The sequence below is a fragment of the Myotis brandtii genome, unplaced genomic scaffold, assembly GCF_000412655.1.
Source record: "Myotis brandtii unplaced genomic scaffold, ASM41265v1 scaffold436, whole genome shotgun sequence".
Lineage (NCBI taxonomy): Eukaryota > Metazoa > Chordata > Mammalia > Chiroptera > Vespertilionidae > Myotis > Myotis brandtii.
The window spans coordinates 3,408,580-3,418,408 of NW_005366679.1; positions in this window are offsets into that span (position 1 = coordinate 3,408,580).

Consider the following 9,829-nt stretch of genomic DNA (forward strand, 5'->3'; position numbering starts at 1 on the left):
AGAACCAGCCAAGAGCTCTGAGCCTATACCTGTTAAAATAGTAATAATAATAATAACAGCAATAAGCAAGTGTTAGAACAGTGTGATAGATCTTTTGCTCCAAACTGAGACCTCCTACTTGCAAGCCAATGACTGGTGTACAATCTAAAACCATCCCATAGCACCAGCAACAAGGGCCCAATTTAGAAAGCACAGGCATGGGGGGTGGGGGGGGTGGGGGGGCAGCATTTCCAGAGGCTGTAAGGCAGCATTCTTTAAAAGGTCTGTGTTCCAAGTGTTTGTTTATCAGGGTTTTGTCTTTTTCAAACATGGAGCACACTTTCCCCAGAAACAATGAGATTTCTGGGGAAAGCAACACTGCTGATGGGTCACTTCACATTTGCAATGTAAACAGAGAAGCAAAGGAAGCTGTTGCAAATGTAAACAGAGAAGCAAAGGAAGCTGTTGCAAATGTAAACAGAGAAGCAAAGGAAGCTGTTGCAAATGTATGATGTGGCTGTTTCAACCCCACAAACTTCCTTTTGCCCTAATGACTCCTGGTTGCAAACAAACCTCCGGCAGGCAGGCCTCTGAGAGGAGTGTGGACAGAGGGTGAGGTAGGGTGGTGGAGGGGAATGTCTGACAGAGCATACAGTTTCTGAAGTCCCTAGAGGGAAAGGTATTCGTCTTTCAACTCCACTCCCTGCACTTGTCATTGGTACTGTCCCAGGAATGGCCCTTCTTCGAGGCTGGTGGCCTTGGTGTTTGGCTGGAAGTAAGGAAGGTGAGAGCAGGACTGTGGGGAACATCCCTCCATCTGTCCCAGAGCTAGGGACCACAGGACAAGACAGTTTGCCTTCCTGCTAAGGTCACTGGTGCAGTGAGGTTGAGAGAATGAAAAAGGAACCACATCTGGAAACATCTCCAGCTGATGCAGGTCAGACATTCCTCTCACCTCCCTGTTCCTTCTCCCTGTCCTGCTTCTCCCTGGGAGCTGGCTGGAGGCACTTCCTGTATCCTGTATTTCACTCTTTCTCCGGAAGTTCAGTTAAGTGGAGCTGACAGCACCCCAGGGGACTCCTACCATCTCCTCAGTCTCCAGGGAGATGCCTCCTGAATGAAAGGATCTAAAAAGAGAAACACACACATTTATATACGCGCCTTCCTGTTCTCTCAGGCACCAGAATATTTTCTGCTCTGGGCTCCCACACTCAACAGCCTCATTATCTTCCTTTCTCTGAGATTTTCCTCTCCTTCCTCTTACCACTGCCTCTGCCACCACCCCCACCTTACACACACACACACACACACACACACACACACACACACACACACACACACACACACACACAGTTTCTGAACAGAGAGGAGCATCTCTGGAGCTTCATTTACCTCCCAACTTTGCCTCAACCTCAGTGTGTGAATACTAAGAAGGCTGTCAGGGTATTGGAGGGCACACAGCCCACCCCCACACACACACACACACACACACACACACACACACACACACACACACACACACAGTTTCTGAACAGAGAGGAGCATCTCTGGAGCTTCATTTACCTCCCAACTTTGCCTCAACCTCAGTGTGTGAATACTAAGGAGGCTGTCAGGGTATTGGAGGGCACACAGCTCTTTCCCCCTCCCCTGTTCATTCCCCGCAATCTCACCCCATCCATCAGTGAACTCATATTCACTTCAAGGCTTCTGTTCAAACCCAACTTTCCTCAGCCAAGTCAGCCACAAAAACTTACAGTGCCCTCTGCACTCCTCCCTGCCCACTTGCTCCATTCTCCCAGCCGCCTCCCCTCACCCCCCAGTCTGGGAGACTGTGTCTGACTTTTCTGTTTTTGCCAATTGACAAGATGCAATGCTAAGGGTAAGACACCACAAGGTGCTCAGAATGTCAGATTTTTTTTAAAAAATTGCTTGTAACGAGTATTTTAGTTACATTTCCAAAGAATATGCTGAATGTCTTTCTTCAACCTCCAAATCCCTTTTCAGGTGAAGCATTTCTAAATGTAATGTAGTGAGTCCAATTGTAAACCAGAAAAGTATAATAAAAACAGTACAGGAGTACCCAAAAGTCTGGAAACACAGACAATATTGTGCATCTATTGTACTTTTTTTCAGATTAATTATTAAAGCCACTGTTCTACCTGGAGAGAATCCTCATCTGAATGTAGTTGAAAACAAAAACATATTGATTAAGTTTCTCCTATGCTTTCTTTACCAACACCCTGCATAATGCCCTGTAATTTAAAAAACTTAAGTCAGTGGTTCTCAACCTTCCTAATGCTGCGACCCTTTAATACAGTTCCTCATGTTGTGGTGACCCCCAACCACAAAATTATTTTCGTTGCTACTTCATAACTAATTTTGCTACTGTTATGAATCATAATGTAAATATCTGATATGTAGGATGTATTTTCATTGTTACAAATTGAACATAATTAAAGCATAGTGATTAATCACAAAAACAATATGTAATTATATATTAAATATGTGTTTTCTGATGGTCTTAGGCGACCCCTGTGAAAGGGTCGTTCGACCCCCAAAGGGGTCGTGACCCAGAGGTTGAGAACCACTGACATAAGTGGACAATAGGATTGGTGTACATTCTCCATTCAGTCTTCCAGGCTAATTGGTTTACTGTAAAAGCTATTTATCTACACATAAACCCTTCCATGAGGATGACCAATTCAAATTATGAGTAAGCTTATAATGTATTTGTCAGAATACACCAAAAATGAGGATGATTTTGAGTTTTGCACTTTAATGAAATCCTGGCGCCTCCAATGAGAAGCAGAGTACAAAGGGTCATAGTGTCCTATTTCTCCTTCTCTCTAAAAATAGAATTCTTATTATATAAATATTCCGTGTTACACAATAAATCTAAATAAGTAGGAGAGAACTTTTGCTCCCAATTTTGTCAGCTCAGCAGAGCTAACTTTTCATTAGACTCTGCTCCCTCTAGCCTTTGTGGATAATCTCAAGTGCATTCTCCCGTTTTCAGTTAATAGAATCTCAGAAGCATGTTCCATGTTGCTGTGTAGTCTTTGTAATTTAAATTTTAATAACTACACCATATTTTTAATTATTCACCTGCTGTCACACATTTATTTGGTAATATTTTCTATGATAATTAATGTGACAGCTAAGCTTTCTTTCCTTATGGATTATTTCTTCAGAATACATTTCCAGTCTGGCTGGCATGGCTCAGTGGTTGAACATGAACCAGGAGGTAACGGTTGGATTCCAGGTCAGGGCACATGTCCGGGTTATGGGCTCGATCCTTGATGGGGGCCTTGCAAAAGGCAGTCAATCAACGATTTTCTGTTATCGTTGATGTTTCTATCTCCCCCTCTCCCTTCCTCTCTGAAATCAATAAAAATATCTTTAAAAAGAATGCATTCCAAGTGGCAGGATTGAAGGCCGAAAGCCTGGATATGAGGAGGTTTTTATTTTACCCAGTGACCAAGGAGCTCTGAGGCCCCACCCATAGCCTTCCCCTTCTCCCCTTCCCTTGCCCCACCTTTTCCTTCAGATATAGGCAACTCTGCATCTGAGGTTTATCAAATACTGGCAGCCCCCAACTTCTGCCCTACCTCCCAGCCCCACAGAATGCTGGGACAAGCTCAGAGTCTATTTTAGGAAAATATAAGCTTAAATATTGTGATCTTTAATCCATATGGGCTTGTTATATGTTGTTCTCAACAAGGACTAACCCCAACACTTTAAGATTATAACAATTTCACTGAAAAAAAGAAAAAGAACAACATTTCTGTGGCCAAGTAGTGACATTTAAAGAGTTGTATGCCCCTTTAATAAATGTAAAATCGTCCTCATTGTTTTAATTTGCATTTATTTTACATTAATGAGATTGAACTCCTTTCCATGTATTTGTTTACTAGCTATTTCCTCTTGAATGAAGCATCTATTTATTTCCCCAGTGTATTTACTTATAAGGATCTAATATTTTTGCATGAGCATTTTATATAATATACATTTTAAGCCTTTTTAATATATGCTAATATTTTTTAATTTATTTTTTTCTTTTTAATGTAATTCTAAGATTGTCTTAATAAGCTACATCCACCTTCAATTCTCATAGCATTGCTTCAGAAAGCTTTGGATATTGATTTTTCTTCACACATGTTTCCAGATACAATACAAAGTTGTCAAGTTTTGGGATTTTGACAACATGCCAGGCATATTATGGAAATATCTTTGGTCAATGTCAAATTTGTGTAGTAACTTGTTGGTTCTTGTGGGGTTTTTTTTGTGTTTTTTTTTTTTGCACTGTATAAACAGAATAGTCAATTAAAATAGATTGGGACTTTTGGGGACCTCAGTGTGGATAATGGGGTTAGGGCCTTAGGAATGTGGAGAGGCAGGAGCTGGGCTTTTTGGGGATGGCATGAGATAAGGGTGTATGGACTGGGAAGAACTGAGATAAAAGGGGTTTTTCCTTTTTTTCTCTGGCCTTCCCCATTCTCTTTTCCTTTAATCCTGTCTGATTACTAGATCAGATTTCCATAGGAAGTAGTTTGCAATTATTTCTAGTATCTCCCCTTATTTCTCTTCTCTCTGTTACACTCCTTCTCTTTCTTTTTCTCTTATGGCATATAGCACAGTTATACTGGGGTCAGACAGGCTGGGACTAGGCCCTGCCATTTGATTACAGTATTCCCCCTTATCTGTGTTGGATACATTCCAAGACCCTCAGACCCCAGTGGATGGCCTGAAACCATGGACAGTGTATATATTTCCTATTCATACATACTTTTCACTTAAAGGAAGCACTATACAGATTCTCTTTGGCATACTGAATTGCCAGCATCACTACTCTTGGGCTTTGGGGCCATTATTAAGTAAATTAAGAGTTACTTGAACTTGAGCACTGAAATACCTGGTCTGTTGATCTGATAACTGAGATGGCTACTAAGTGACTTAACAGGCAAGAAGTGTAAACAGTGTGGATACGCTGGACAAAGGAATGACTCATGTCTGGGCAGAACTGAATGGGGGGAGGGTGCAAGATTTCATCATGCTACTCAGAATGACATGCAATTTGAAATGTATGTGTTATTTATTTCTGGAACTTTTCATTTAATATTTTTGGACCATGCTTGACTATAGAAAACTGAAACTATAGAAAGCAAAACTGCAACTAAGGGGAGACTACTGTATTGTTTGACTTTTGCCAGATTACTCTCTGAGCCTCGGATTCTTCATCTGTAAAATGGAGACAATAATAGTATCTGTTTCTAGAAGGATATTATGAAGATTAAAGAAGAAACTGATTGAATGCTTAGCACAGTGTGGTAGACTATTTCACTCACAAGTATTTGGTGCTCCTTCCTGGGGAAGGATTAGATTTCCCTCTCCTATTGATATTAGCCTTGGCCATAAGATTTGATTCAGCCAATGAGATATGAATAGAAGTGACATAAGGCACTTTGAGGTAAAAGATTTAAGAGCCAGTACATTGTTTGCTCTGTTCTTTCCCTCTGCCATCATGACAAGTAATGTTCCAACAGTGACTGCTCCATTACTCTAAGTCTCTTAAGTAAAGAAGATGCAGAATAGTCATAGCCAATATACAGGAGCACACAGCATAAGTAAGAAAGAAAACTTTGTTGTTTAAGTCATAAGCCACTGAGCTTTGGGTATTGCTTGTTGTCACAGCACATACTAGTCTATACTGATTGATAAACATAGTATTGTAAGAGTTTACATACTGGCTGGGGAGCATTAAGCCAATTTCCAGTGCTCACATTGGCCTGAAATACACCTAATCAAAGAGCTTCAAAATACATAAAGTGAAAAGTAGAACTGTAAGAAAAAAATAGACAAATTCACAATCATAGCCAGAGATTTCAATACTTCTATCTCAATAAGTATTTGAACAAGCAGATTAAAAATGAATAAGGACATAGAATATTTAAACAAGAACCAAGTTGATCTAATTTATAAACTATTCACCCAACAATAGCAGGATACATATTCTGTTCAAGTGCACCCAGAACACCATCAAGATAGACCATATTCGGGACCATCACATAAATCCCAATTGAAACCATTCAGAGGATAGGTGTCCGCTTACTACAACCGAAATCAATAACAGAAAATAATCTGGGAAATCCATAAGTATTTGGAAATTACACTACACACTTCTAAACCAGTGCATCAAAGAAGAAACATGGAGAAATTAGAAAGCATTTTGAATAGAATAAAAGTGAAAGCACATGTCACAATTTGTGGGATGCAACTAACATAGTGCTTAGAGGGAGATTTATATCTTTAACAGCTAATATTAGAAAAGAAGAAAGATACAAAGCAACAGTCAAAGCTTTCAACCTAAGAAGCTATACAGATAAGAATTTACATCAAAATAAGCAGAAGGAAAAAACATAATAAGGATAAGAGCACAAGTCAGTAAAATAGAACACAGACTAAAGAGAAAAATCAGTATGTCCAAAGCTGTTTTTTTGAAAGCAACAATAAAATCAATAGACAAGAAACAAAAGAGGGAACAAACAATACTACATATTCTATAAATATTGAAAGCATAATAAAATAATGTGCACACATCTGTTAATGAATTTAACAACTTAAATGAACAAATTCCTTAAAAGACATACACAATCAACATTGATTTAAGAAAAAAAAAAATAGAAGTGGTACATCAACACAATGGAATACTATGCTGTTGTAAAAAAGAAGGAATTCTTACCACTTGCAACAGCATGGATGGAACTGGTGAGCATTATGCTAAGTGAAATAAGCCAGTCAGAGAAAGATAAATATCACATGATCTCACTCATTTGTGGAATATAATGAACAACATAAAAAAAATTAAGGTATTACATATGTGTCCTTATCGCCCCATTGTCTCCCCACCCCTCCCTCCACTCATGCCCTCATGCATATAAGCCTAACCAAGGGACACAGACACCAGGGGGGTAAGGGCATGAGTGGCGGGGGGGGGGGCAATGGGGGCTTAAGGACACATATGTAATACCTTAATGAATAAAGAAAAAAAAATAGAAAACCTACTTAGCCTCATATCTACTAAAGAAATTAAATTTAAAAAATTGAAATCCTAATCTAGGCCTAAATCTAGACTCAGATAGCTTCATTGGTGAATTTCATCAAACATTTTATATATATAAATTCTACAGAAACTTCTTTACAAAATCGAGGAAGGAGGCACATATCCCAACTCATTTATGAGGCCAGCATTACTGATACCAAAACCTGTTAAATACATTATAAGAAGAGGAAACCATTGATCAATATACTTCATGAATATAGATGCAAAGATCCTTAGCAAAACATTAGCAAATCAAACACAGCAGTATTTGAAAGGATGTTATATCATGATCCAATGAGGTTTATCTCAGGAAAATAACATTAATTTGAAATTCAAAAATTGATTAATATAATTCAGCATACTAACAGAACAAATGGAAATATAATATGATCATCTCAATACATACAGAAAAAGAATTTGATAAATGTTTCTTTTATGATAAACTTTCTCAACATATCAACCTGTGCAAGGACATTTACAAAAGCGTGCAACTAACACCATACTCAGTTGTAAAAGACTGGATGAGAAAACATGGGAGAAAATCTTTCTGAACCTGGAATAGGCAAAGAGGAAACCACTTAATAATAAATCAAACTTCATGAAAATAAAGGACAAATAGACAAGTCACAAACTGAAAGAACATATTTGCAAAATACACATTTAACAAAAGACTGGTATCCAGAATATATAAAGAACTTCTACAACTCAATAGTATGACGATAAAACAATCCAATAATACAAGGGGCAAATGCTCTAAACAGACACTTCACAAAAGGAGATATATGAATAACCACTAAACACATGAAAAGATGCTTCAAATCATTAGTCTTTGGGGCAGTGCAAAGTAAAACCACAATGAGTCACCACTACCTAACTACTGGAAAGACTAAAATGGAAAAGATTGAAATATCAACCGTTGGCAAGAATAAGAGGCAGCTAGAGCTGTCATACATTGCTAGTGGGAACATAAAATGCTACAACTGCTTTGAAAAATAATTGGGCAGTTTCTTACAAAGCTAAACATACACTTACCATACAACTCACCAATCCCATTCATAGATATTTACCCAATACAAATGGAAATATGATCAGTATATATCTATGCATGAATGTTTGTAGCAGCTTTATTCATAGTATCCAAAGCCCAAAACAACCCATGTGTTCATCAACAAATGAACTGATAAACAAATTGGGGAATATCCACCCAATGAATTATTACTAATCTATTAAAAGGAACTACCAATGTGAGCAACAGTATCAATAATCTCCAACAGTATGCTGAGCAAAAGAAAATAGATGTAGAAGAGTAGATGCTCTATGATTCTGCTTATATGAAGTTCTAGAAAGAAAAAAAAATCTAATCTATAGTTACAGAAAGCACATTAGTGATTGCCTAAGCCCAGCTGTTGTGGGTCAGGGAGGATGAACAGCAAAAGGATACAAGGGAACATTTTAAGATGACAAAAAAATGTGCTATTTCTTGACTGGTTGTAGCATGGTTGTAATCACTTGTTAAAACGCATGAAACCATAACGGATGACAAAAAATGTGCTATTTCTTGACTGGTTGTAATCACTTGTTAAAACGCATGAAACCATAACTTAAATTGGATGCATTTATCTTATGGAAATTATGCCTCAATAAAATGTATCTTAAAAATAGTTACAGGTAGTATTTTAAGGGCACACACTCTGAACCTGTCAGCCTGGGCTAGAAACCCAGCTCCAACTCTTTTTAGCCTTGGGACGTTGGACAAGCTACTCAATCTCCCTTTGCCTCAGTTTCATTACCTGTAGCATCAGGATAATAATAATAGTAGCTGCCTCAAAGGGTTGTTGTAGGGATTAAATTATTTAACACTTTTAAAGCTCTTAGGTCAGATAGCAAGTATTAATATTATTACTGATATTTGCATTGGTCACCTGGCCATTCACAGAAAGCACAAATGTTCAAACATGGGCCACTCTATTGTTCACTCTGGCTCATCATGGTTGCTTGGTTGTTCATCTCCAGTTTTGAGCACAGGATGATACATACAGTGGGTACTTAATAATTATGTTTTTAGTGGGTGAACTATTTATTTAATGAATGAACACTTATTCAACATGTTGCATAAAATATACATAGTGATGCAGGAGTTTCTGTTTGGGGTGATGGGAAAGTTTTGGTAATAGTGCTGATGGTGGACAATATCGTGAATGTAGTTAATGCATATTTTGGTTAAATAGTCAAGTGGCATATTTTATGATATATATATATATATATATCCTAGAGGCCTGGTGCACAAAAATTTGTGCACTGGCAGGGGTGGAGTGTCCCTCAGCCCCACTTGTGCCCTCTCACAGTCTGGGACCCCTCGGGAGATAACGACCTGCTGGATTAGGCCCGCTCCTGGGTGGCAGAGGGCAGGCACAATCCCTAGGTGCAGCCCCTGGTCAGGCTCAGAGCAGGGCCGATTGGGGAGTTGGGGCACCGCCCCCTGTCATGCACAGAGCAGGGCGGATCGAGAGGTTTCGATGTCACCCCTAGTCACGCTCAGGGTAGGGCCGATTGGGGGGTTGGGGGACCGCCCCCGTCACACTCAAGGCAGGGTCGATGGGGAGGTTGCGGCACCACCACCTGTCACTCACAGAGCAGGGCCGATCAGGGGGTTGGGGAGCTCCCCCCTGTCATGCACAGAGCAGGGCCCATCAGGGGGTTGGGGAGTTCCCCCCTGTCACACACAGAGCAGGGCCGATCAGGGGGTTGGGG